The 27,164-nt window shown below is 48.0% G+C and overlaps 1 protein-coding gene across 1 annotated transcript in view; it reads left to right on the plus strand.

Annotated features, from left to right (window-relative positions):
• Positions 1-27,164, plus strand: part of DGLUCY (D-glutamate cyclase) — a 123,040-nt gene that overhangs the window by 15,225 nt on the left and 80,651 nt on the right. The window contains 1 exon segment of the mRNA XM_047797550.1: positions 8,950-10,463. The gene's annotated coding sequence lies outside the window, so the exon portion shown is untranslated.

The raw sequence follows: 27,164 nt of genomic DNA on the forward strand, positions 1-27,164 counted from the left end.
TTTAGAGGACAGAGCCCACAGCATTGATGAGATTAGTATATTCAGGTTTGTTTGGTTTTGGTGGTTTTTTTTTTTTTTTTTTTTTTTGCTTTTTAGGGCCGCACCCGTGGCCCATGGAGGTTCCCAGGCTAGGGGTCCAATTAGAGCTATAGGCACTGGCCTACACCACAGCCACAGCAACGCCGGATCCTTAACCCACTGAGCAAGGAATCGAACCCGCGACCTCATGGTTCCTAGTCGGATTCGTTTCCGATGTGCCACGACGGGAACTCCAGTGTATTCAGGTATTGATGAGGGCCAGGAAAGAGGCTGAGATCAGAACCCCTGAGGACTGGTGACAAGGGGCAGTTTTTAGCCAGAGGCCTTCCCCAGGGACTGGGAAATGGACCAGGAACCATTTAACATCATTGAACCTGAGCTTCTGGCTCTGTAAAACGGAGATCATAAAAATAGCTGTTTGTACTTCAGAGTATAGTTCCGAGAATCAAGTGAGATAATGTGCAAGGGGCCAGTATTGTGATGGCAAATAAACCATTGCCCGTGTTGGAGCAACTGAGGATGCATTTGAATGGTCCAAGGTGGGGGCTGGAGACAAACCTTAGAAACATCCCTCGGGGACTCTGTGATGAAATTGCCAGTCATCTCAGGATTGATGTCCGTCCTTCCGCCTGATGCAATGGACTGCAGTTTTATTTAATTAAACCTATTTAAATGACAAGACACCTAAAATAACAAGGAACAGTGGGAAAGGAGGCGAGCCTGTCGTGAGCCATCCTTGGAATGTGCTGACTCCTGGATCCCAGTGACGGCTTGGGAAGAACAATTCCAGAAGACATGAATCCCCCTTAGTTTTCAGGAACTCCACTCATATGCTGGTCTGAAAATCCCCTTCGGGCCTTACAGTCTTTGGGGAAACGGATAGAGAATGCTGGTATCGAGGTCTCACCAAGTTCTAATTCGATGCAGCTGTCCCGAGAGCAGGCACTTCTAAATGTCCTTTGGTTGAGAGATTGACCTACCACCCAGGCAACGTCTGCTTCGTCATTCAGTTTCATCATCGTGTACATTGCATATTGAATGGCACGAAGATTTATGTACAGACATGTTCACGGGAGCAATTTTTATAAGAGCAAACAGTTTGGAAATGACATATTTGCTTAACAATAGGAGAGTGGTTAAATCATATTTTTATGATGCAGGATTGTGCAACCATTAAAAGTGTCTTTGCACGGTGGTTCACACTGGGGAACGGTAACAACACAGATGTGGTCCTGCTGGCCTGGACCGAGGCAGAACGGGAGCATCTGCTTCTGCCCAGGACAAGCCAGCTGAGACCCCACCGAAGTAGGACTTCAAATAAGTCAGCACAGCTGGGCAGGGCTAGGGACCATCTGCAACCTGCGGACAGGTGAGGTTCATAGCAGGCAGACACATCTGGCAGCCTTTAAGGGGAAATGGATGCCACAGACACTGCATAATCCTCATGTGCTTGTTCTTGGGAAAACCCCAGAAACCATCAGTGCGTATTTTCTGAGAAAGCTGCAAATGGGGACACAGCCCCCATCCGTGATATCATCTTGAGTGAGAGGAACCAGGTCACCCGGACACAGAATGAAAGATCCAGAAGAAGCTCAGCTCCATGGGTCAGTGGAAGCAGAACTCTGTATGTTTGTTCTAAGCTGTTTAGTGCAAAAGTTACAACTGAGTCATTGCTTTTATTTTGACTCTGAGGCATGTCAAAAAAAGAAAAGATATTTGGGGAGTTCCCGTCGTGGCGCAGTGGTTAACGAACCCGACTAGGAACCATGAGATTGCAGGTTCCATCTCTGGCCTTGCTCAGTGGGTTAACGATCCGGCGTTGCCATGAGCTGTGGTGTAGGTTGCAGATGCGGCTCGGATCCAGTGTTGCTGTGGCTCTGGCGTAGGCTGGTGGCTCCAGCTCCGATTCGACCCCTAGCCTGGGAACCTCCATATGCCGCTGGAGCGGCCCAAGAAAATGGCAAAAAGACAAAAAAAAAAAAAAAAAAAGAAAAGAAAAGATATTTGGGACCATATTGTGGCGTTTGCTCATGTGGGGAGAGGGGGGTGCTTGCCTCAAATCCAAGTTCATCTCAACTGAGGACTATTTTCAGGAGGGGCTAAAGAGCCTTCTGGAGTGAACATCCCAGGAGAAGCAGCAGCCCAGCCAGGCACAAGAGATTTCCCTGATAAGAATGCCATAGTCATCCAAGAAGCAAGGCAGTTCTGACGTTAATCTCCTGGCTGGGCCTTTGAGGCTTTTCCTGGCTCAGACCCCAGTGGTCTCTTCTCTGAATTCTGTGGGGTGGAGCCTGACATGGGAAGGATTCATTTTCCCAGAAACTCTCTTAAATATTGGGCCATAAGTAGTATGGCTTTGGTGCCCCTCCAGCACTGAGCTGTAGCCAGAAAAGGGGATCTCCCTCCGATCATCTCAGACAACCGGCCAGACTGCTCGGGTGTCATGGGCGGGGTCTGGACCCAGGTCATCACTGAGACTCCGTGGTGCCCAGCATGCGTGGACTTGTCCTGGGGGACCCCTGAAGTCACCAAGAGAGACTTTGACAGGGACCAAGGGCCCTGTTTGAGAAGAGGGGACCACTATCAGAGGAACTGATGACTCCATCTTTGCCCATAGCATGTTGAGGCTTGAAAACCAGGTTTCATCCAGTTGGGGAAACTGAGGCACAGAGATGTTAAAATCACTTGCCCCAAGGCAGAGAGCTGTAAAGTGACAGAATGCAGATTCGAACCCAGGTCTTCTTAACTTCTGCTTATTCTGTTCATGAGGCCTTTCAGGAGAAACCAAGAAATGTCCAAAACACCAGTAGTCCAGTTGAATGGAAAATAGAATTCATTGTGGGAACGGCAATGATCAAAGTTAAAAAGATATTTGGGACCATATTGTAAAGTTTGCCATAATCTGGGCGGTAATGGCACAGTCCAGGGGTCAGCAAACTGGGACTGCAGGTCAGATCTGCTCACAGTCTGTTTTGGGGCCATGAGTTAAGAATGGTTTTTATAGGTAAATATTCACAGTTGTCCAATGATAGGGAACACTAACTTTGAACCCACTTCAGCGAAATGTAACCCCATAGAAAAGGATTCCATTCTTCTCATTTGTAGCCTGATGTGACAAAACAGCATATTCAATTATTATTATTATTATATTTTGATTCCATCGGTACATATTAGCGAAACTTGGTTTTCTTTTGGGGGTTATGAATATTTATTTAATATCTTTGATCTTGCCTCTTGGCCTACAAAGGCTAAAATATGTATTATCTGGTCCTTTACAGAAAAATTTTGCCAACCGTTGGCATGGTCAGTCATGGAGTACATGTAATTTTTTTATTGCACAGGCTCACCAGTAAAAGTTTGGGCACAAATGTCTTATCTGGTATGATTTATGTGCTGCACTGCCAATGTATCTAAGCAACACCAGTAGGGCTATGACATAGTTAGAGCCATGACATAAGACCACCTGAGTTCAAATCCCAGACTTGCCGTTTACCAGCTTTATGACATTGGACAAACTCCCTAAGCCCCGTGCCCAGTTTTCTCACCTGAAAAATGGGGATAATAATAGTACCTATTTTATTGGATTGTTGCGAGAATTAAATGGACAAACCGTAATGTAAAGTACTCAGAACAGTCTCTGAAATATAGTAAGTGCTACATGAGAGTTCTTTTTTTTTGGCGGCGGGGGGAGCTGCACCCAAGGCATATGGAAGTTCCCAGACTAGGGGTTCAAATTGGAGCTGCAGCCACCGACCTACACCACAGCCTCAGCAACTTGGGATCCGAGCCACGTCTGCAACCTACACCACGGCCACAGCAATGCCAGATCCTTAACCCACTGAGGGGGGCCGGGGATCAAACCTGCATCCTCATGGATACTGGTCGAGTTTGTTACCGCTGAGCCACAAGGGGAACTCCTAAGTGAGAGTTCTTGATACTGGCATAAACATCATAATTCATGCCCAACAAATAATAATTTAAAACAGGGACGATAGCAAAAGTCCTGCATTTTTCTTTCGCCATGCTCGTGCTCACGTGTTATCACTCATCGCCTGGGATATGCTCGGGACAGACCACGTGTGACTGCCGGGAGTTGTCAGGGCTCATCAGCAGGTGGCTGAGGGACGAATTAGGAGACAAATCACTTTTTTTCGGAATGGGATGCCCTGACTTTGGAGCTGGCTGGCTGTGGGAGTGCTGAAGGGGAAATGGAGTGAGGGCTTGTCTCTTCCTTCCGTCCAAATGCATCGTATAATATCCCCTCTTAAGTGAATTCTTGCGCCCTCCAAAGAATCGGTTGCCGCGCTTAGTTTGTTCATTCGATCAGCAGTCTTTCCTGAGCGTTTTCTCTGTGCCAGCATGGCCGGGGTTATAAAGATGAGTCTCAAGCAGGCCTGTGCTTAAGAAATTCCTGGCCAGGCAAGAGGAGATAGACAAGTGTGTGTCCATGTCTTGGGGTTGTGATGGGTGACTGTTTAGAAGCTGGTGGTGAAAAGGGGCAAGGGTTCAAACCCACGGGGAGGGAAGGGAAACTCCACGGGGATGGTGATACTGGCTAAGGCGTGAAAGCCGGGTGGACAAGAGATGGAGGAAGCCTTCCCGGGAAAGAAACAGCAAGGGCAAAACCAGAGCACTCAAACCCAGCAGCCTGGGAGGTTTGCAAATACCCAGAGCCGCCAGGCAGCACGGTGGCGGGGAGGAAAGTCACGTACCAGGCCACAGGACCTGGGCGACCCTGGAGGAACTGGGAAATCACTGATGGCAGAATAAAATTAATTTCTTTTTAATCACATCCTGCCACAGAGACCCTGCTTATAGTGTCTTTCTGTACAGTGAACATTGGTGAGCCTTAAAAAACTAAGCTGTTTTGTTTGAATTATTTTTTCAAGGTAGTATCAATGTCAATAAAAGCTACTTTGAGGGGTATGCTCATGAGCAATTAAATGCTGTTTCCCTCAAAAACTGAATTTAATAACCACGACCTACATTTCCTTTCAAGGGACTTGGTCGTCTGCTTTTATCCTGAACATGAAAACAAGTGTTTTATAACCCAGTTTTTTATAGTGAGGCGACAGTGGGGAGAATGAAACAGTGCTCCCCACCCGTGTCCCCCACCCTCTCAGAACCCCCCATGGGTCTCTTCTTTTGAGTTCTTTTCTCCCTCTGTCCTTTCGCCCGTTCATTCACTGAACTGGTTAGTCTGCTTTTTTGCCAACAAGTAGATGCCTCTTTTTGAAAACCCAGGCTGACCTCAACAGCTAGGATTAAAGTAGCAGTTGTTAGAAAACAACTGGAGGATGTGGCAGCCCCAGATAAATGAGCACTATGCCACCCTGAAGTTTTGGGGTTTTAGACATTTCGGGGTTTGGGTTTTGGGTCTGCAAAGTAATATATGTTCTCTGAAGAAAACTGAAGCATGCAGGAATGCGGTAAACAAATGGAGAAAAACAACCTTTTATCCAGCCACCTAAGGGCAACCTCTGCTACTATTTTGGAATATTTTCTTCTAGTATTTTTATTCTATGGTTTTTAAAAAAATTTTAGTATATCTGGAAGAGCCCAAGGACGTGCATGTTCAGTATAGGCTTCATGTTCCCAGCAGAGGCCTTGGGTTAACTTGGTCAGAGATAAAGGCTGTGCTCATTGAGAAAGACCTGCAGGCATCGTAGGCCCCATCCTTCCCCCTTCACCCTGAAATCTCCATGTTGGGAACAGTACAGGGGAGAGAGCCACCTTCGCGAGCCTGCTCTGAGCAAATTTACACCCCCACCACATGGAGGGTTATGATCTGCCTCACACTTATAGAACAAAGAGAGAAAGACCCAGAAAAGAGTGAGACTCCAGGCCCTTCCCCAGCTGTCATACTGTGGGCAAGCAAGAGTAGGAGCAAGACAGTGTGTTCCTTGATGTTCCCTCCTGGGGAATGGAGATGTCTCCTCTCAAGGTCACCTTGAGACTAGGGATGCCAGCAATTTTTTTTTCTTAAAATTTTTTTCATATGTAAGAAATATGTACTCCTGCCTTGATGCCTTGGGTGATCTGCCTCCAGATGGTCCCACAGTTCACTGCTGAGGCAGCATTCAGAGTTCAGCTCTGCTGTCCCTTCTTAGAGTCGTTTCCATGAGCCCTAGTCCTCCTTCCACCCCACCTCACCCACGTCAACCTGCCTCGCTTCACCTCCCTTTATTATCTTCCTAAAAAGAACCACTATCTAGAGTGATCGTGTTCATGGAGTTCCCGTTGTGGCTCAGCGGTTAGTGAACCCGACTAGCATCCCTGAGGATGTGAGTTTGATCCCTGGCCTTGCTCAGTGGGTTAAGAGTCCGGCGCTGCCGTGAGCTGTGGTGTAGGTTGCAGACATGGCTCGGATCCCGCGTTGCTGTGGCTCTGGCGTAGGCTGGCGACTGCAGCTCTGATTGGATCCCTAGCCTGGGAACCTCCATATGCCACAGGTGTGGCCCTAAGAAGACAAAAAGACCAAAATAAATACATAAAGTGATCGTATTCATATATTTGTTTGCTTGTTTGCTGCCTATCTTCCCCCTTCTGGAAAGCAAGTTTCACGGAAATGGAGGAGCTTCCCTGTGCTGTTCAGTGCTATGTCCCCAATGCTTAGCATGGTCTCTGGCGCTGAGTGGAACTAGTGATCCATGTCGTCGAACGAATGAGCACCCCGAGCTCCTGCGTGCCCCATATCTGCTCAATGCCAAGAGCCTGAACAGTCCTCCTTTTCATCATAGTCTGTAACCCATCTCTTCCCCTCCATCCTTCCTAACCCCCAGCACTAATGTTCAGCTCCTAAGACAGTTGCAAGGGTCACAACTGCTCTCTCTCTGCCCTCGTCTGTATCCCACCCTTTCACCAAGAGTGCCTCCTGCATCTCACCCTGCTTGTTCCCCATTTACAAAGCCTACCTTCATGCCTCTCCATGCAAACCAATGGGCTGATTTCCAATATGGCAGCAGAGAAGGGGCACCCCGGGGAGATACATTGGAATTGGGGGTGAGAGTAACGATGCGCAGATCGAAAGCGAAGCAATGCTTTGCTCCGTGCCGTACTCACAATATTTAAGTTTTTTGTATCAAATGTTGCAAAGGGAAAGCCTGAGATTCTGTGTGTATCAAGGAGGATAGGGTGTGGTTTTTAAGTTAAGAGAGCTGTCAATTGCTCTTTCTCCTAAATAGGTCAGGAAGTCCTGTCCCCTTTGTGCCTTCCCTCATGCTGATCCTCCTTCCTGATTCCGGTGTGGGAAATCCTACTTCTCCTCATGGGCCACTTCCAAGGCCACTGCTGGGATGCCTGCCGCCTCTTTTTCCTCTTCCCTGTTAGAGGAAACACCCCCTCAGCCCCATAGTGGTGTGTCCATGGCTCACACGGGTCATGACTTTGTACTTGTTCAGATTCCCCATCAGATTAGGTGGCCCATGAGGGCAAGATGCTCAGTATCCTCGTCAACTTGGGTTGCCATACAAATAACCATAGACTAGGTGTCTTACGTAACAGACTTTTCTCGCAGTTCTGAAGGCTGGAAGTCTGAGATCAGGGTGCCAGCATGTTTGGGTTTGGGTGAGGGCTCTCTTCCTGGCTTCTGCTATGGCCCTACATGGTGGAAAGCGAACAAGCGAGTTCTCTGGCATTTTAAGGGGCATCTAATTCCTGCAGACCAGGGCCCCGTCTACATGAACTCATCTAAACCTAATTTCTTCCCCAAAGCCCCATCTCCAACACATAATTTGAGGGATGGGGGGTGGGGCACAAACATTCAGTCCATTAAACTCAGTAAACATTTTTTAAATAAGTTAAAAAAACCTAGACTTCCTTAAATTCCCTTTGACCAAGGGCAGGGTTGATCCTAGGGTCCAGAGCAGGTCTGTACCTACTACAGACAGCTGCAGTCCATGGGACCCGCCTTTGAAAGTCAGAAGCACAGAGACGCTCCAGCAATTTGCTGCACTGTTGATGTAAGCCGATCTTGTCACCTGGTCTCCCAGTCACTGATCAAGAAAGTCAAGCCCCGGGAGTTCCCGTTGTGGCACAGTGGAAACAAATACGACTAGTATCCATGAGGATGTGGGTTCAATCCCTGGCCTCACTCAGTGGACTGGAAATCTGGCATTGCCGTGAGCTGTGGTATAGGTCGAAGTCACGGCTCAGATCCCACATTGCTGTGGCTGTGGTGTAGGCCGGCAGCCATAGCTTCAATTTGACCTCTAGCCTGAGAACTTCCATATGCTGCAGGTGCGGCCCTATAAAAGCCAAAAAAAAAAAAAAAAAGTCCCCAAACAAATTCAAGGGACTTGACCAGTGTCATATTCATCTGATTTGTGCCTAGAATAAAACATTGCTTACAAAATCCACTCGAAAAAAGCATTTATTGATCACCTACTGTGTGCCAGGAATTGTGTTGGCCTCCAGAAGCTCCCCCCACCCCCCGCCCAGTGGGGGAGACAGACCTAGAATCAGCCACCACAGCACAGTGTCATCAGTGTCTACAGACAGACTGGGAGAGGAGCCTCTGACCCAGCCCTGTGGTCAGAACGGGCGTCTGGAGAGGGGACAGCTGAGTGGTCTCCAAGGACAAGGAGGAGTTAGGCAGGCAAAGGGCCAGAGGAAGATATTCCAGGCAGAGAAAGCGAAGCAGGAAGCTGGGGAGAACAGAGCCCTGATGGGAATGGTGGGTAATTACTGAGAACTAGTGTGTGTGCCAAGGGCTGTTCCCAGCTCTGGGGTTACAACAAAGGAGAAAACAAGGGCCCTGCCCTCAAGGAATTTACAGTAAAAGATATAAGAAAAGTGAAAAGACAACAATTGGAGCATTATGTTCCAGTTTGGGGGGGGGGGCGGGGAAGGGGGACACTTAATGAGATGATGGTTTGAATCTGTTTCTGAGCCCCATCCCACTGTTTTTAGGGCATTTCCTTCCACAATCAGTCCACGACCCCAAAGGCCCTTCTCAGTCCCTGAGAGTCTTTGTGCCTCTGCTGCTCACAGAGAAATCCAGAAAAGCTGGAGCCCCCTGGAGGGTTGTGTTCCTGGCTGTTCCTGTTGCCGCTGCAGCAGCAGTGCCTCTGCTGACACATGGGTGCCTGGGGCAGAACTTGACCAAGGAAGAAAGAGCTCCCAGCAAGGAGGTGTGGGCTATGCCAAGAAGAGAGGGAGGCAAGAGGCCTCTTTTCCACAGGGTCACCCATGGTGGAGGATGTGGGGGTCACAGTGGACCTCAGCACTCAGTTCCCAGAGCCTGGTCGATACAGACACATGCACACCCCCAGATGAGGGGCTCCCAATCTAAAGCCACATGCGTTCTGGGAACCAGCATCTTTCCTTAGGAACCCTGCCCACCAAAGCAAGAAAACCCTCCCTCTCCTGCTCCAAAGCCAACTCAGCTCCACCTCCCCCCCCACCCCCGGGGATGAATGACATCACATTGTGGAAATTGATGGGGACTCTGCCGCCCCTCTGGATGTAACCTGGGGACTCTGCTCACCCTCCTTGTAACCCACTAATACAATGATGGTGGAAATCAATCTGCCCAACCTCGAGGTGCAGCAGGCGGGGCCGTGAAGATGGAGGGAATGGCTGATGGTGTGGGTGTGTCCCTGGCAGCCACAGAACTGGATGCCCAGGGGGCTTTCCTCCCTCCCCTCTGCCTGACCAGCTTGTTCCAAAATGGCTCGTGACGGGGACCTCATAGATCAGGAATTAGACTGGTTCTGTCCTAGCTCCGGATGTCAGAAAGGACCACTTACTCTCTCTGGACCTCAATATCCTCCACCAGCAAAGCTGAGGGGGAGGGAGCCTGTTGAATGGCAGCGCTGTCATCCCCACCTGCTCTGCCTTCCTGTTTCAGATGCCACTGCCTCCTGACCTGCCACCTGCCCGTGACTGTTTTGAAGCCTTCCCTCCAGGTTCCTCTGAGCATGAGCATCACTTCTCACCTGAGCTGAGAGCGACAGGAGTTTCTGAAGGCTGGGCAGTGTCTCCTGCCGAGGCTCTGGGGGAAACCTGTCCTAATAGGAGCCCCTGGCAGAGAATCCACAGGTGGCTGTGGGGTGCATGACTCAGCCCCGAGACTGCATCTGGTCCGTTGGTGGGACCACCCAGGTCAGCTCTCCAGGACGGCTGCGGAGAGGGAGATCTTGGGAGAGCTGTCCATCCCCTTCTAGAGGAGCCAGAAGTATACCCGCTGCGGGCAGTGATGGCCCCTCCTCCACGGTCACATAGGGACTATGCAAGTTTAGTCCCCAACGCTGCGTCCTCAGGTGTAACTGTGCTCATTACTCTGGCTTCGCAGCCTTTTGGTGTTCTGCCTTCTGCCCTCTACGAGTGTGGGAGGAAAGTGGGGCCCGTGTGGACACTACCGTGTGAAGGGCTATTGATTTAAGGAGCGTTGAGTGTGGGAAGACATCTATAAAACCAGCTTGGTAAGTTTCCAGTCCATTTGTCCATTCCCAGAGGGCATAGGCCTTTTCCTGAACCTGGAAATCATACAAAAAGTTCCGGCAGCTCGGCAAAGGTCCAGAAGCCTGTCTGAGCAATTCAGATTTGCACGTCTGGGGCAGAAGATAAGGGCACACGAGCTCTGTCATGAGAGACCACTCTCAATTCAGGCCCTGGTTCTGTCCCTGGTGGGATCCCTGTAATGACTGCAGGCTGGAATAAATGCCCTCTGGTCCCCAGAACCCATCCCTGGCCCCAGGCTCTTCTGCCTCAGCCAGGCTGAGTTTCCTGGCACACGACTTTTGTTCAGCCCTCTTCTGCTCTAAAACTCGAGTGGCTTTTGGCTATCCATCAAGCACCCTTGCAACTCCTGTGCTCTGTCCTCTGACCATCTACTCATGGGAATTGACCACATCTCCCAAGTCAAACCCTGAACTCCAGGCAGACTGATATCCATCCTCCTATGCTCCTTGCTCCTTCCTTTCTCCACCTGCCTGGAGCCCCCTGCCCCTTTCAAATCGTGCTATCCTCTAAGCCAGACTCTTCCTTGAAGCCTTTCAGGAGGACTTCCACCCACACTGATTTCATATGTTATCCATATGACTAGTTTAATGGTTGATCTTACGCAGACGCTTTCTTTACTATTACGCTGGCCTGGGGATCTGGTCTTCTCGCTGACAGCTTGTGCAGGACAGAGAATTTCTTGTGTGTATTCGTATCCCCGCCCCACTCCCCATTGTGGCGCTTGGGGTACTCATAGTACATGTTCAATTAACTCTTACAAATGATTTGATTCCCACACTGAGTTGAAGTGTTTTGGTTTCTGTTAGTTTTGCTGTGTGCTAGTGGTTTCTAATCTCAAACATGAGGATCTCCACACGAAGTGACTGGTATTCTGAGTATTGCTAGATTAAGAAGACACATGATGAGAAAAGGCTTTTGCATGACTTATCTTTTATTCTATCCAACTGTGACCACACACATATGAGAAACAGCTGTGCCTGTATGCTCAGGAAAGTAAGATTAGCCACTGAGTGCTGGAGAAGTCTTGCTGCAGATAGGGTTCAGGAACTCCTTGCTGTAATTGTATAGCAGAGACCCCGTGGCTTCATGGTGCCCAGACTGGGAACCACTGGGGTATGCATTCAACACCATCCTTGCAATTACCTAATCCAGGCATCTTCTCTGGGCTGCTATGAAACCCCGATTGCATTTAAGGTATCTTACAAAACAAATGGATAGATACAATGGAAAAGCGGTTAGAGGAATTCATATACTCACAATGATAATAATTATTATCAAGCACTCGTTGCTAAGTACTTTTTGATCACTTTATCTATCGTGTATGGTTTAACCCTCACAGAATGCTGTGCAGTATCATTATTCCCATGAGGAGACTGTGAACGAGCATCATGTGGAAATGGGGCCAAGCTTTGCATTTGGGTAGATGAGACATAAAACGGCAACTACCAGTAAACAAAATATGGTCTATCCATGCAATGGAATATTACTCGGCCGTAAAAAGGAATGAAGTACTAACATATGCTACAACATGGATGGACCTTGAAGTATTATACTAAGTGAAAGAAGCCAGACACAAAAGACCACACGCTGTATGATTCCACTGATGTGAAATATCCAGAGGAGGCAAATCCATAGAGACAGAAAGCAGATTAGTGATTGCTGGGTACAGGGAGGGGAACGTGGGAGTGCTTCTTTTTTTTTTTTTCAATTGAAGTATAGTTCATTTACAATGTTGTGTTGATTTCAATTAGACAGCAGAGCGATTTGGTTATATTCAGTTATATATAGACATTGTAGATTATTACAAAATATTGAATATAGTTCCCTGCGCCATACAATAGGTCCCTGTTGTTTACCTGTTTTATATATAGCAGTACATCTATAGAGTGCTTTTTTTGCCGGGGGGGAGGGGGTGGTCTACACCTGTGGCATAAGGAAGTTCCCAGGCCAGGGGTCAAATCAGAGCTGCAGCAGCCAGCCTATACCACAGCCACAGCAACTTGGGATCCGAGCCACATCTGTGACCTACACCACAGCTCAGGGCAATGCCAGATCCTTAACCCACTGAGTGAGGCCAGGGATCAAACCCACATCCTCATGGATACTAGTTGGGTTCACTACCACTGAGCCACAATGGCAACTCCCTAGAGTGCTTCTTAGTAAGTATTAAGTTTTCATTTGAAGTGATGAAAAATTCTGGAACTGGAGAGTGCTAATGGTTGTATGACATTGTGCATGTGCTTAATGCCACTGAAATTGTAAACTTTAAGTGATAAATTTTATGTTGTGTATTTTACCACAATTTAAAAAAAATAATGACAACAGCCCACGTGGAAACAGGATCTCAGAGTTGGTGGTGACCATGCGGAAAGAACCCCTTGGAAGCATATAGACACAGGCAGAAGTGCTTGGGAATTTTTTCAGGCCCGGAATGAACATTCAAGCTGTGATCTCATGAGACTGGGCTGTCCATATAAAGGACATGTAATTTTGTAAAAGGATCTGCCGCAAATTGCAGGGAATGAAATCTGCTCACTTGGCATTCGTGTCCTGGCACAGCGGAAACAAATCTGACTAGTATCCAAGAGGACGCAGGTTTGACCCCTGGCTTCGCTCCGTGGGTTAAGGATCCAACGTTGCCGTGAGCTGTGGTGTAGGTCGCAGACGCAGCTCGGATCACTGCGTTGCTGTGGCTGTGGCGTAGACCGGTGGCTATAGCTCCGATTAGACCCCTAGCCTGGGAACCTCCATATGCTGCAGGTGTGGCCATAAAAAGACAAGAAAGAAGAGAGAGAGAGAGAGAGAGGAAGGAAGGAAGGAGGGAAGGAATCCGCTCCGTTGAGCCCTGGGTGCAGGGCTCTTCTGTCGCTGGTCACCTGTCTTCATCTTACAAAGCTCAGCCCATCTTCTCCCTTCCTCTCCAAGATGCAGCAGGAGAAACCCCGCTCCGGGTCTTCCATGGTCACCTTGGCCCCGAAAGCACACAGTGCCCACTTTTCCTCTCAGCAGCCACAAAGCGGATGTCTTTCCTCATCGGTTCTGCCTTTGAGTGTTTATTGCTAAGTCATTAGTCCACCCCAGCCCGAAGAGCCTCCAAGAGACATGGCTGGGAAATGCTATTTCCTGGGGGGCAGGAGAAGGGAGGAGAGCGGAGGCTGCTTCTCAGGAGCCTGAGAGGCGAAACTCTCCTCCTGGCTGCACTTAAATCTCATCTCCGGCCACAGCAAGGCAAGTGGGCCTAAGAATGGGCTCCGGCTCCCTCTCTGCACACAAAGGAAAGTGACTATAGACGCACTTTGCATTCTTCTGCGTTCTTTCCTTTGAAAGGGGCCATTCTTTTCCTAATGGAATCAAGCCTCTCTTTAAAAAAAAAATACACACAGGAGTTCCCATTGTGGCACAGTGGTTAACGAATCCGACTAGGAACCATGAGGTTGCTGGTTCAATCCCTGGCCTCACTCAGTGGGTTAAGGATCCAGCGTTGCTGTGAGCTGTGGTGTAGGTCGCAGTTGCTATGGTTGGATCCTGCATTGCTACGGTTGTGGCGTAGGCTGGTGGCTACAGCTCCGATTAGACCCCTAGCCCCGGAACCTCCATATGCCGCGGGAGCGGCCCTAAGGGGGAAAAAATACACACAGTTCAGTCACTTTCTTTTGTGAGATTTCAGAAGAGATGCTTTATTCGGTTCAGAAATATGGCAACAGCTGGAGAACAAAGGCAAAGAACAGAGACTTGCAATTATTTGTCGTGTGGGTGGGAGGAGAGAGGGAGGGCTGTATAAATGGGAGGAGAAGAGTGGTGGCCGAAGGGACCAGGTGGGAGCAAATACCCCTGATTTTTCCTCACATGTCAGGGCCCTTTCCTCTCTGCATCCCCTCAGTGGTACTCTCGCCCTTCCCAGCATCTCATCACCTTTCCCCCAAACACTCCCTCTTATCTTAAGAATCTGGAGCTGTTACTAATGCCTCAATTCAGGCCTCACATTTCAATGTCCCACAGATGCGGGATCCAGTTCCTACCTCCCCAGGTACAATTGTGCTGGCCTGACAGTCTGACCTCAGCCAGTATCACCACAGAAACTAGTGCCCTTGCTCCCTATCCAAACCCTCCCACAAGAATCTCACCCATGGTGTCTGGAGGTTACGTCGTAACTCAGAGAAATGATGGGGGTTTCAGGTGCTTTATGGGCTGATGGGGCTTATATTTTGAGACAGGTTGGGTCACTGTCATGTCTTCAAGTTCAATTGCCTAAGTGGCCTGCTGAACCAATGGAACCATGCACTGTTGAAATCTGGGGAGTAAGACCCTTCTTCTACTCCTCCTGGGGCCACCAAGTCAATGGAGCAGTTTGTACAGTTGAAAGGTCTCTGGGCTTTCTCAGAAATGCCTGGGAATGACCACAGGCTTGCCCGCCCTTGGAATACTCTGGGTGCACACCCACACTCAGGGTTCTGCCGAAGTGGGAACCCCCCTGGCCTGTTCCTCTGAATTCCTCAACCACCAGACGCTTAGCGTACACCTTCCGGCCCAGGGCCAGCTCCAGTGACAGCTCACCACCATTTCCCCAGGACTTTCTCTTGTTGCTTCTTGCCGGGGAAACCAGTTGGCCCCCTGGGAAGGACTGGGTAAGCCATGGTCAAGACACTATTTTAGTGTGCTCAGCACTGGGAAAACAGGATAAATTGCTGGACTGGCACAGAGCATGCTACCCAGGAAACACTCTCCGAGGTTAACTCGTACAATTTCCGGTTTCTGGGTCAACTTGAAAAACAACCTTAAATCTGTAGATGTTTTCATCACAAAATGACTAGGAAGTGACGAGGTTTGTGTGTGTGTATCACCTTTGTCTTTAATGTTATTTAATTGTAAGTCACCTAAGTGTAATGTTTAATGATGGCTGTGTTTAACCATTAGCTCACAAAAATCCCTGAAAATTGAGGTCAGCGCCTCCAAGCTTGAATGAGCCAGCTTCAGCCTGTCACATCCTGACAGCGCCCATCTTTTTGCCAAAGAGTCATAATTTCTTAGAAGGCAGACTAGACCTTCTACCAGGGCAAGGAGAGTGCCCATCTGGTTGGTCACTGAATCACCCCTGTGGCCCAGTGGCCATGGGTACTAGGTATGCTCAGTACCTGCTTGTTGACTGATAGCAAAGATCTGTCTTTGTAGCCACATCAGCCATTAAAGACTGCTTGGCAAATAATAGGCTGCTGAAAATCCTGGCCGCTTGAACAGTGGAAAATAATGGAATAAGAAAAAATGCAATGCAAACTGGTCTCTAGCTTATTCATCTTTATAAGTTTTATAAAAGTAAAAGAGGTCTGTTCTCTTCTGGGCCCATAACGAACACTCTCTGCACGTGGGGTGTAAGGTTAGAGGAGAATGAGAGATGACGGAGCCCAGAAGGGGCCTGCTTGAAGCAGGAAGTCGTTTTAGAAGAATTAAGGCAAAGAAACTGATCTACCTCGTGACCGACAAAGGAGAAAAACGAACGAAGAAGGGAGGGGACAGGGTGTGGGGTCAGGGTTTCCAAATTCATTTTAACACTTATCCTTCGCTGACAAGCATAAGCATCTCCCTTCTTTTTTAGAGATTCTGATTTTTCAGATTTTTTTCTGATCCCCCCCACACACACCCCCACCCCCGCTCAGGGGGGTGTAACCCTTTGCCCTAGGATGAGAATCATTCATAAGCACCAGCCCAACAGATCTACACTTTGACTGATGAAAGCATAACATTTAAGGTTAGTTGAGCTCTTTCTGCAGGGACTTCCTCCTGCCCTCATCTCCCAACCTGAGATCCAGGATTGTAAGAGGCTGAGCCCAGGGCTAGCAGGTGGCACCCCAGGCTTCCAGGTCCGCACCTTCCATTTGACTTGCTCCATCAGCGAGTCGCCACCACCACCTCTCACGGGTCTCAGTTTCCTCCCCTTTAACTTCCTCATCTTTAGCAAGAAAATGAGATGGTTTTGATTCCTCTCAGCTCTAACATGCTATCAGCCCAAGTTCATTTCTCATTGTGACCTAGATTTTAAAGATAATGTTCTTAAAATATTACACAATTTGAAAGTGATCAGTTATCTCCTCCGCTTGGAAATGTCATCCCTGGCAGTGCTTTGGTGGGTGTTGGGGGCTATTTTGGTGCCTGGATGTTCAGAAGAGGAGGAAGAGAGGGTGGGGAGATTACCAATGCAGTAACCTCCTCACGACTTCTGAGGCCAAGTCGATGCTTGTCTTGGAAGCCTGATCCACATAGCTAGGAGCTGTGGAGGTGGGTTAGAAGGGTGATTAAAAAAAAAAAAAAAAAAGTTGCCATTTTTTTTTTTTTTTCCTGAGTGCCTACTTGGAGCCTTGGACTTGACATAATTTCTCTCTGATTTTCAAAACAAGCTCTCCAGGGGTGCAAGATAGTCCCATTTTATAAGGGAGCCTTGAGGTAACATGCACGGTCTGCCATACCTTGATGGAGCCAGGATTCAAACTCATATCTGTTACCAGTGCCAGTCTTCTTCCACTATGCCAGCGGGTAAAAGGGGTCGTCCCGGGGCCAGTAGCATCAGCATCCCCCAGGGAGCTTAGATATGCAAATTCCCTAGGCCTACTGAGTCAAGAACTCTGGGGAAGAGGCCCAGCTGTCTCCCTCCAGGAGATCCTGATTCTCGCCTGGGAGAATCCCTTTAGAAGTTAGGCTGTCTCTTGGCAAGAGCTTGGCCAGCTGTCACAATGGGATTCCCAGAAAGCCAATATTTCTGATGGTCTCACAAGAATATGACACTTCTAGTAGGATGCCGAAAACCACTCACCCCCTGGCAAAGGGGTGACATCCTAACACCTTAGGGACATTCCAAGCGCCGTGCAAATTGTAACATTGGCTTATTGAAGCATTCTTGAGTCGAGTCAAAATAAACCACCAAAGCCTGTCTTTCTAATTTGACTTTCTGGTTCCAGTAAAGTGTTCAGTCCTCCTGCCTTCTGGGTGTCTCTCTTCTACTTATTAAGGTTTTCTGGGTGATGATAGATGGATTCTGGAAGGAGGTGTTGGGGCAAATTGAAATTCCTCTCATTGAAATGTCCTCTTCTCTCTGATCTCTCTGCCTCATTGTAACATGAGCAGATCCTAATGTCTGGAACTTTGCCTGTGGAATCCTACCTGGAGTTGCCCTCTCTCTGGGACTAGGGACAGGAGCCAAAAAAGGTGTCCCTGGGAAGGGGAGGCGGGCATGACTGGCAGAGGAGCAGGGCATCCACTGGCAGAATGTGGAGGGAGGGCCGGGGGACTTTGGTTACAGCTTGGTGGGATAAAGCAGGGGCTCACAGGCACGTGCACAGAGTGTATGGACTTGGGGGGCAGAGGGTGTGGTCTGGGAGATTCGTGTGTCTGCTGGGGGGCCTGAGAAGCTGCTGTGCCGCCATCCTAGTTCTTGATCTTGAAGGTGCATAGCAACCTCCACGTTTCCCTCTGGCTGAAAGAAGAACAACCAAATGGGGCTCCGTTCCTGCAGACCGTCTAGGGCGGGAGGGGTGGGGTGGGGGAATTGAGCCAGTCGCCCATGCTCCGCCTGCTCTATGCTGTCCCCAGCACAGAGGAAGTGGCTGCAGAAAACCCTCACCTCACGTAGGCTGGCATCATTTCAGTTCCTGGCCTCTGACTGCAAATGGGCTATCGACACTGCCTAGCAAGCCTGCCCTCTTCTCCTTTTAGCCTCCTCTGCTCCAACACAAGTATCGTGCCTTTTCCTCCCTCCTCCTCCCCGCTCTCCATCCCAGCTCTGCTGCTGACCGAGCTGCATGCTTGGTTGGGAAAATAGAAGCCAACAGATGGGGACTCCCTCCTCTTGCCACCACCAAATGCGCACACCTTCCTACGTCGACTTCTGCAACAGGCCTCTCTTTCCACTCTTCCGCTGGAGCATCTCTCCTCCTTTCAGAGCAGATCCCTCGGCTTGTGACCTGGAGCCTCTTCCTTTTTCACGCATCACGGAAAATCACCCCCGCTGTTTCTTTCTCTATCTCATCAACAAATTTTCACTCTCCTGGATCAGTGCCATCAACATATAGGCCTTCTCTGCTGTTTTACATAGGTGTGTGTGTGTGTAAATATATGTATGTATGTGTAAGTATACATATGTGTGTGTGTATACAAACACACACACATATGTATACATATGATGACAGTTTTTAAACTTTCATATATATGTGTATATGATTCACCAGATTAGGGGTCGAATCAGAGCTGCAGCTGCCGGCCTACACCACAGCCACAGCCACACGGGATCTGAGCTGCATCTGTGACCTACACCACCACTCACAGCAGTGCCGGATCCCTAACCCACTGAGGGAGGCCAGGGATCGAACCCGCATCCTCAAGTTTCCTAGTCGGATTCGTTAACCACTGAGCCATGACGGGAACTCCATGAATGTATGTTCACATGTATATACATAAATATTACATATATATATATATACACACACACACACACATACATATATATATGAATTTCAAAACCAACAACAACAGCAAACTTCTCCCCCGCCCTGCCTCCTCCCTCCAGCCTCCAGTCATTTCTGGCTTTCTCCTCTCCCTCACCTCCCATTCTCTTCTCTACTTACTCCAATCTGGCTTTTGCCCCCACCACTCTCAAAGCAATGGTTCTCAGCCTGGAGCACTTCGGCCCCCAGGAAAACTTTTTGGCTGTCACTAGCCAGAGGAAGGGTGCTACTGGCACCCAGCAGGTGGGGGCCAGGGCTGCTGCAGAACATGCTGCAATGCACAGGATGGCCCCCTGCAACGCAGAATTCTGTGGCCGCAGATGTCAACAGTGTAGCAGTTGAGAAACCCTGAAAAAGAGGCGACTCTTGTCCAAGTTACCAAGGGCTTCCATGATGCCAAGTCTGAGAAATTATGTTGTGTGCTTTTTTTTTTTGTCTTTTTGCCTTTCTGGGGCTGCACCTGCGGCATATGGAGGTTCCCAGGCTAGGGATCTAATCAGAGCTACGGCTGCTGACCTACACCACAGCCACAACAGTGCAGGATCCGAGTCATGTCTGCGACCTACACCACAGCTCATGGCAACACCGGATCTTAACCCACTGAGCAAGGGCAGGGATCGAACCCACAACCTCATGGTTCCTAGTCGGATTCGCTAACCACTGAGCCATGATGGTAACTCCTATGTTATGTGCTGATCACACACAGCCCTTCCCTCTTGGGCCCCACAACTCCAACTCTGCCCTCTTGGTTCTCCATCTGTACTTTGGGCCACTCATTTGCACAGTCCTTCCCTATCTGTTGGCATCTTCGGCTTTCTTCTCATATTACTCTGTCTTCTCTCTTCCGCATTGGTCCATCCAGGGGCTTCCTATCATGTCCAAGCTGACTCTGGAGCCTGACTGTATAATCTGAGTCCCAGCTCTCCTCGCCCAGCTATGTGTCCACAGTAACAATTTCTTCTCTGTTACTGGGCAGCCTCAGTTTCTTCTTCAGGAAAACGGGGATGATAGCAATAGCACTTGACGCCTTAGCGATGTCATAGCGGAACGAGGGACTCCAAATAAGTACAGGGCAGAGCTTAATTCAAGTTAGCTGTTATTTTATTTATGACTCTACGCTATAAAACTTGAATTTTTTTTACTTTTCACCAGAGAGCTCAAGAACAGATACAGAAGATTCACCAGATGAAATTAAGACAGGTGCTAAATTCAGTCTAATTTAAAACAAACCAACCAACCACTGCCTGAGCATGAGCCGTGTACTAAATTTGAGGATTATGATGCAAAATGAGATTGCTTCCTGAAGAGCTTATCTGCACCAAGTTCACAGGGAGACACCTGCAAGGCTATGGATGTTTGTCAGCACGTGATGGGCGCCCAATTATTGAGAGACAATAGCTTTCAAATAGGATTTCAGGGAGTTCCCGTCATGGCTCAGTGGTTAACGAATCCGACCAGGAACCATGAGGTTGCGGGTTCAATCCCTGCCCTTGCTCAGTGGGTTAAGGATCTGGTGTTGCCGTGAGCTGTGGTGTAGGTCGCAGACGCGGGTCGGATCCCACGTTGCTGTGGCTCTGGCGTAGGCTAGCAGCTACAGCTCTGATTAGACCCCTAGCCCTGGAACCTCCCATATGCTGTGGAAGCGGCCCAAGAAATGGCAAAAAAAAAAGACAAATAGGATTTCATGAAACCCACTCTTCAGAAATGCTTCAAGGGGATCCTCAAACTTTTGAATTCAAATTTCCTTTTTAAAAAACTCGAGGTATAATGAACATAGAACATGATATTAGTTTCAAGTATACATTGTAATGATTTGATATTCAAATTTCTATCTTAAAAATGTATTTAAAATTGTTTTAAAAGTATAATAAAAAATGTTCAAAATGGTAATATCAATAGATTAAGCTTTGGTTCAGGTTGATAAATTCTGTCCAGGCTGTAATGAAGGATCTCCTTTCATTTCTTTTTTAGAAAAGAAAATCTCCATTTATCTAAATAAGAGTTGCAAGAAATATTTTGTTTTGGTTTAATCACTTTTTTGGAGATATAATTCACCCATTTAAGGCTTTGGTGGGGTTGTTTTGTTTGTTTGTTTTCAGTGGTCACAGATTGCAACTGTTTCTCTTAGTAAATCAAGATTCTCTTGAGTTTGGGCAGTCACAGAAAATGCAAATGTAAAGTGAAGAGAGGATACTGCAAGGTGGTACCTGATGCCCACAATTGCCCATAATATATGTCAATTTTCAAATTTTTATGCTCGAGCAAACCAAAATATTTCTTTGGGCTACCTTTCTAAGTAATTATATAAATTTCAATGTATAAAATGGAGTTTCCACTGTGGCGCAGTGGGTTAAAGATCTGGCATTGCCACAGCTGTGGCATAGGTCACAACTGTGGCTCAAATTTGATCTCTGGCCCAGGAACTTTCATATGCTGCAGGTGGGGCAAAAAAGAAAAAAAAGTATTTTATACTAACTATAAAACTTCATTGATCTTCTTTATATATTAAGGGTGTACCTAAGAGTTAGATGGAAGACATTCAACTTGACAAATGCGGTTGAGTGCATGCCACATACGAGGCCCTGTTCCAGGCTCTGGAACGTGGCCACAAGCAGACATCAGGCCCTGCTCTCCTGAAGCTTAGATTCTAGTGCAATAACTTAGAAATAGATCAGATGGAATATCAGCTGGTGATACCTGCTGGGAGAAACCAAGGCAGGCTGAGAGAGGTCAGGAGCTGGGCTGGGGGAGACAAGGACCAGGCCAAGGGGGCGAGCATGCAACCGTGGGTGAAATTTTGAAAATTTTCATCCTTATATGAATGTTGGCATTTTGCTCATCGTGGATTTTTTGCAGTATTTTTTTTTTTTTTCTTTTTAGGGCTGCACCTATGGCATGTGGAAGTTCCTGGGCTAGGGGTTAAATCGGAGCTGCAGCACAGGCCTGCGCCATAGCCACAACAACGCCAGATCTGAGCCATGTCTGCGATCTACACTGCAGTTTGCAGGAAGGCCAGTGGGATCTTTAACCCACTGAGTGAGGCCAGGGATTGATCCTGCATCCTCATGGATCCTAGTCGGGTTCTTAACCTCCTGAGCCACAGTGGGAACTCCTTTTTTGCATGAATTTTGATTTTTAACATCAGTACGCACCTCGATTACTTAATTATTTGGTATCCTCTTACATTTTGCCCTAGTTCCACCCTGGTTTCAGCTCCGGAAGCAGTCCGTGTAAATGAGGTCACTGTCGCTAGAGGAGGGTGTCTGGCTGAGTTGTCAGACTTTACTCTGTGGTCTGTGGAATGGAAAGGCCATAGAAGGATCTGGAGAAGATAGATAATGTGATCCAAATACCCTTTGGGGGCTGTGGGTCTGGAAGCATCTGGAGAACAAGAAAAAGATCAGAGCACCAGGTCCAGTCGGGAAATTTACTGTGATGGTCCAGGCCTGGGTGTTGGAACAGAAGGCAGTGCAAAGAATGCTGGTGGCCCCAGGTCTTTCATGTGCCTTCGCCTGCCTTAAACCCTGAAGTCAACATTTCCCAAACAGCTGCAGGCGCAAGGAGTGCCAGCTCTCTTGCCGCTTTCTGTTTTTAATATGGTTGATTTGTGCAAAACAGGAAGTGCTCCCGTGACAATGGCATTATTTGTAGCTGAGAAATGTTCTTTGGAAAACTCTGAAAACTGTGGGTCCCTTGTGCTGACTTCAAGCCCAGCTGTGCTAGTGGAGTCTCCCAATACATGGGCCCCCTGCCAACAGGCGCCATGATTTCCTTCTGCTCTGCCAGCAGCGTGGACTCAAGAGCCGCTCTGTTCTCAAGACAGGGCACAAGGTTGCTTAGCCTTTCAGGAACCTCCAGCTGTGTGGGGCCCTGGCACTGCCGCGAACCAGACTGGCTGAGTGCCTGTGAAGGCGGGGAGATTTATGGGGCAGTCACAGGAAACCCTCCCCTTCCCCCCGGCTTTGGTCCTAGACAAACAGTTCAATTCCAGGTAGTGGCTGCAGGATGGGGGATCTCAGAGGAGAGGTAGTTTCCTAAGACACGGGCAGGCGGGAATGTGCCGTGGGCAACGAGCTGGAGTCGGGAAGAGAAAGTCTAGTCTTCTGTTCCTTTGAACCTGAACTTCACATTCTGATTCACTCGGCTGGCCTCACTCACCTGAACTTCTCTAATCATTTTCCAGAATGACATTTTCACTAAGCCATGTTCTTTTGGAGACTGGTCTTTGGAATCTGAGGCTGGTTTGAAGCCCGACTCTCTGGCTTCCTAGCTGTGTAACCTTATATAGGTTGTTTAACCTCTCTGAGCCTCAGTTCCCTCACGGAGGTCACATGAGGCTGAAATGCAGTGATATACATACAACTACCACAGAAATGTCTGGTGTGGGCTGACGGACTCTAGGGCCCACATTTATGTGCATAGAAAGACCCAGAAATGGGCAGATCCCTTCTCTGCCCCTTGATGTCTGCATGGCTGTGAGCAAGACACGTAGCCAACCTCTCAGAGCTTTAGTTTTCTCATCTTTGGTATGGGGACATAGTAGTGTCTACTCCAGAACATAGCCGTCAGGATCAAATGAATCAAACCCCTAAATTAGATAAGCCATGAACGTGGCACACAGTAGAAACTCAGTAAATGGTTGCTACAAGTACTAGTGTGGTTGGAGATGGCAGCTATTATTAATATAACTTTGGGATAATGTGGAATAAACGCAAGGGCAAGTTTAATTTTCGGGACCTCAATGAAATATTTCCTTTTATTTATTTATTTATTTACTTACTTACTTATTTATTTATTTTTGGTCTTTTTAGAGCCACGCTCGCGGCACATGGAGGTTCCCAAGCGAGGGGGTGAATCAGAGCTTTAGCTTCTAGCCTGCACCACAGCCACAGCAACACAGGATCCGAGCCACGTCTGTGACCTACACCACAGCTCACAGCCACATAGGATCCTTAACCCACTGAGCGAGGCAAGGAATCAAACCCATATCCTCATGGATATTAGTCAGGTTGATTAACCACTGAGCCACGATGCAACTCCTCAGTGAAATATTTCTAAACTCCTTTTCCGTCTCCACTGGTTCCCTTTATTCATTCACTCCCCAAGTATTTACTGAGCACCTACCATATGCCAGTCACTTTGTTGGGCACAGGGGACACAGCAGCCAGCAAAACAGGCATGTTTCCTGCTCTCATGCAGCCTAAGGTCTAGTGGCAGAGTCAGACAATCGAATAATTGTATGGATTTAGAATTTCCTGCAGTCAGGAGTGTGAAACTTCAAGGCCTCTCTCTCCAGGGAGAATGAAACTCAAAAAGCCTCCGGCCAAGATGAGAATTATCGGGCCTTTATCATCCCACCTGCGTCACTGTAGTCTTTACGATGCTCCTAAGGACCCCCACCCCCACCCCAGCAACCTGGCCTACGCCTTCCTGCCCCCTACTAGGAAGGATATGTGCACCCCTCCTCATCCCAACCCTATAGGGGCCTTATACACCCCCAACCAACCAGCAGGTATATCGGAAGACCCCATTTTCCCCCAACCAATCAGCAGGCCAGGGTCAACAGGTGTATGGCAAGACCCCTCATCTCTCTCTTTTGTTGTGGGGCTATAAAAACAGACACACCATGCACCTGGGGTTGGCTCTCCTGGATTAAGAGGAAGTCAGCCCACTGTGTTAACAGGGTCTGTCACCTCCCTAAACTTGTCTTTTCTTCACCTTGCTTTGAATCTGGAAAATTCTTTTTCTGCCCCACGTGACAATGAACACTTTGAAGGAAAGGTTCGGCAGCTTTGAGAATTTATAACAGGAGCTACTGGCTTGGCCTCTGGGGTGCCAGGGTGATTTCTGGGGGAAATAAAGCTTGACTCAAGATCTGAAGATGAGGGAAGTGACTAAGCTTGTCCCTCGCTCCACCCACTGGAACTGCAGGGGCTCTGAGGCCTGGCTGACTTATTGCCTTGGCTCCCCTAGACTGTGGGGGCCTGGTCCCCAGGTGGAAGGTTCAGATTATCATACTCAATAACCTGCCTCCCTCCTTGCTCTTGGAGAGATTGAGTGGATTGGAGGAGATCAGAGGTGCAAGTGCACTTTGCAGAAAGAGAAAGCTGTGTGATACCTGAGAAGGCAGAGGCCCAGATGGAGACCCAGCCTGAACAGGAAACCAGAATTCAAGTGCTTTCCAGTTACCACTGTGTACCCAGCACACACGGGAACGTGTGTTTTTCCTGCCCTACCTTAAACTTCCTTGGACTGAGAGAAAAATGAGCAAAAAGATGCTGAGGGTGTTGGCTGCTGGTTTCTTCTTGGAGTTTCAGGGCAGAGCCTGGCTGCTCCAGCACAATGGAGCCAAAAGAGGAAATGGACTTTGCTGTCTCTTCAACAGTGTGGAGAAGCCTTGATTCCAACCAGAGACCAAATCAACGAATCCCTCAGCCTCCCCATGGTCCGAGGCGACCAGTTTTGGAAGCCTCACGTCTAACTCCGGTTGGTTGAGGTGTCTCTTTAGGAAAAGTATGTTGAATTCCAATTTCTGTCACCCACTGAATCCTTTCCATTGCCTTCCCTTTTCTTAACTTTTAAATAGCTACAATTACCTGGCATACAGTAGTTACCTGGGTTTAATTTTTTTTTTTCTTGAGGGGGCCTCATTTTAGCTAAGCAGTTGCAAACAATGGCTTGATTATACCTCTGAATTCTTTTGACATAAGCAATTGCTTCTTTTTCAAAGCCTGCTCTGATGCTATCTGAACACTGTAATATTTCTCTCCCTTAGCAGTTTTGCCTGAATCTCACCCACTGAAAACCCAGCTGTAAATATTTGGCATTCCTTGCACCTCTGGTCATCCACACAGTTTAACCTTCTGGACTCTGCATTTCAGCTTTCAGCCTCCAGGAAAATGGAAAGGCTGGGGCATGTTCTGACCCTGAAGCTCTCCTTCTTTATAAACAGTCAGCCCCCGAGGCATGCAGGTTAGGATGTTGCCACAGTTAAAGTTTCTAATAGATGTTGTGTGTCTGATGAAGTAGACATAAAATTTACCATTTTAGCCTTTTTTTTTTCTTGCTTTTTATGGCTATACCTGTGGCATATGGAAGGTCCCAAGCTAGGGGTTGAATCAGAGCTGCAGCTGCTGGTCTACACCACAGCCACAGCAAAACAGAATCTGAACCTCGTCTGCTACCTGCACCACAGCTCATGGCAATGCCAGATCGTTAACCCACTGAGAGAGGCCGGGGATCAAACCTGCATCCTCATGGACACTAGTTGGGTTTATAACCCACTGAGCCAGATTGGGAACTCCCTATTTTAGCTTTTTTTTTTTTTTTTTTTTTTCTTTTTAGGGCTATACCCGAAACATATGGAAGTTCCCAGGCTAGGGGTCGAATCACAGCTGTAGTCACCAGCCTATACCACAGCCACAGCCAGATCTGAGCCACATCTGCGACCTATGCCACAGCTCATAGCAATGCAAGATCGTTAACCCACTGAGCGAGGCCAGGGATCGAACCCATATCCTCATGAATACCAGTCAGATTCATTTCCGCTGAGCCACGACAGGAATTCTGCCCACCTTAACCATTTTTAAGTGTACAGTTCAGTGGCATTAAGTACATTCACAATGTTGTTCACCCTTCACTGCTACCCATTTCCAAAACGTTTTCATCATCCCAAACAGAAGCTCCATTTTCATTAAACGGTGGTCCCCTTTCTTTTCTCTCCCAGCCCCTGGTCCCACCATTCTACTTTCCGTCTATGAATTTGCCAGTTCTAGACATCTCATATAAGAGGAATCAGACAATATCTGTCCTTTTGTGACTGGCTTATTTCACTCAGCATAAAGCCGTCCAGGTTCATCCATCTCATAGCCTGTATCAGAATTTCATTCCTTTCTGTGGCTGAGTAAACTTCTACTATATGTTTCTGCCACATGTTGTGTATCTATGCGTCTGTTGATAGACATGAGTTGTTTCCATTGGCCATTGTCTAATAGAACATAATAGTTGGGATCTTGCGCCTCTGTAACCTAGGACCAATTTAACAACTACTTTGGATTGACTTTATTTCATTCTCTGGAAATAGGACATCAAACAGAGCAATTTGGACACAGGGCTTGGTAGGCAAGCTAGGGCTGGAGAAGGGGGAAGCAGTAGCCTGGTTCTGTACAGACC

The sequence above is a fragment of the Phacochoerus africanus genome, chromosome 9 (genome assembly GCF_016906955.1).
Source record: "Phacochoerus africanus isolate WHEZ1 chromosome 9, ROS_Pafr_v1, whole genome shotgun sequence".
In the NCBI taxonomy this organism is placed as follows: Eukaryota; Metazoa; Chordata; class Mammalia; order Artiodactyla; family Suidae; genus Phacochoerus; species Phacochoerus africanus.